Source organism: Arachis duranensis, chromosome 3 (assembly GCF_000817695.3).
Source record: "Arachis duranensis cultivar V14167 chromosome 3, aradu.V14167.gnm2.J7QH, whole genome shotgun sequence".
NCBI lineage: Eukaryota > Viridiplantae > Streptophyta > Magnoliopsida > Fabales > Fabaceae > Arachis > Arachis duranensis.
The window spans coordinates 53,313,407-53,315,813 of NC_029774.3; positions in this window are offsets into that span (position 1 = coordinate 53,313,407).

The following is a 2,407-nucleotide window of genomic DNA, read 5'->3' on the forward strand; positions in this document are numbered from 1 at the left end:
GACTGAACTTATTAATTGCAATGAAAAAGTATTATACAATATATTTTTGTAGTCAAAATAATAATAATAATAATAATAATAATAATAATAATAATAACTATTTTAGTCTCTAAGATTTGAAATTAAAATTGGTATTTTCTCTAATTTTATTTTAGTTTAAAATAATGTTCAACATTCTATTTTTTTGTGACTGCTCAATATTCTATTTAATATTAAAATAAATTTTTTGACAATTTTATCTTTTATAAAATTTAATAATTAAAAAAATATCCTCTTTGTCCATTATCAGTCATCATCCTCCATTATGAGGAAGAGAATGATGGCAACAAAAAGACATATTTTTCCATCGCTTTTAATCTTCCGAAGCAAATCTAGAATTTTCTATCTCTTTGTCGGTGACAAAGACAATCTTGTCGAATTGTTCTACTTACATCTGTTTGGCGATGTTTGAATCAAATTCAGAGTCTACACGTAATATGTCTCCAGTCGAATTTTTTTCAGACTGTCGTCCACCTCTGACGAAGATGACAACGATGACAGAGGATTACCGCTGCTTCGATGATTCTCTGCATCTTCGCTGATCAATAACTCCTCTATCAAAAATCAAATGTTGTCGCCATTGTCGTTAGATCCACCGCTGTACTCCGGTGGAGTTTTAACAAGGATTTAGTTGAAGACTGGGAAAATACGACCACTGTAGCAATCAAAGAAAGCGCTATCAATGACCTTTGGAAACATTATGAAGTCGAAATTAGTATCGCCGTTTTGGTGATGGTCTTGGTGGTTGTCATTTGGATAATAATAATAATAATAATAATAATAATAATAATAGAGTGAGAGTGATAAAAGGATCAAAGAAAGATGGGAAGGAAGGGAGCATAAAGCTTATTAATTGTGGAGAAAAAGAAGGAGGGAGAAAGAAAAGTTATTAATTGTCGAGAGAAAAATTTTATTTTGATTATATATATATAGATGAGAGAGATATAGAGAGTGGTTGGAGGATGGAGGAAGAGAACTCATTAATTTTATAGGAAAAGAATTTATTGTAATTGTAATAAAATAAAAATATTGTCATATTTTAGTTGTGAAATTAGTCACTAGTAATTAATAATAATATAGGCTTAATAGTTAAATTAGTCTCTAAAAGATGACTCGTTCTTTAAATTTATCCTTGAAAGATTTTATCAATTAAATTAGTCCTTCAAAAATTATAAATTAATTATTTTTATCCTTCAATGACTCAATTAAAAGTTTTGTCAACAATTGATGACATAGGGCGTTAACTCACATCATACATGACTTAGCATATCCAATTAGATACTATACAAAAATTGACTATATTAATAGATTTTTATAAGCATATTTGTTCAGTATCTAATTGGACATGCTAGGTAGGTGTAAGATTCGTGAAAATTAACTAGTAAATTGATCGATTAAAATTGCATTAATTGGGATGAAGATGCCCAGAATATGTAAAAATATTAGAATTTATAATTTAGAAATTCAACGGTAAAATTTGAATTAAGAAAATTAAATTGAGTGCAAAAATATAATTATTTCGGAAAAAACGTGTACTGGCGTTAAAATTTTCTATACCGGCTTAAATCTGTCCGGTACTGCAAGCGAAAAAATTGAAAATGCAGAAATGATGAGAAAAATATTTAGAATAGAAAACTGAGCTCTTATCTTAAAGGTTTTGGTCTAAAGTTGGGCTAAAGAGCTAAGAAATAAATTTTGGGCCTCATTAGGCCCATGTTAGGCCCAAAGCCCAATCCAAGACACAAAACCCCTACCCTTAACACATTCAGCACATTTTCCTTTCATTAGAGTGGGGTAACCGCTGAAATGGAGAGAAGAGAGAAGAGAGAAACCAAACTCTACCTTTATACACATTCAATCCATCATAACTTTTGCTTCGAAACTCCAATTCACGAGCCATTTGCAGCCAGCACACATCATTCTCTTCATCCTCTTCAATTATATCTTATTTGTTTGGTAAGTAACTCAAAATCCCAACTATAGTTTTTTATTCAAGTCTAAATTTAAATTTTAAGCTAGGTTATTAAGGATTTTTAGTGATTTTGATGTTATAGGAGTCCTCTAACTTGTGTTCTTGGTGGTTTCCATCTCTAATTTCAGTGGGTAAAGGTAAGAACCCTTTTTTCTCTCTTGGTTCATCAATTTATATGATCTCTAGTTTTGACATTGTGCCAAATTGTATGATATGGTGTTAGATTGAGCAATTGGAAGCTTGACTTGGTAAAATTTTGGAGTTTGAACTCGGACATTGGTGAGTTGATTTGAGGCTTGGAAATTTTGGAAAAAGAAAGCCTGGAAGCTTGAAATTTGTGACATTAAGGTATGGGTTTAAGTTTCGGATAAATACTATGAATGTGGCATGCAATCC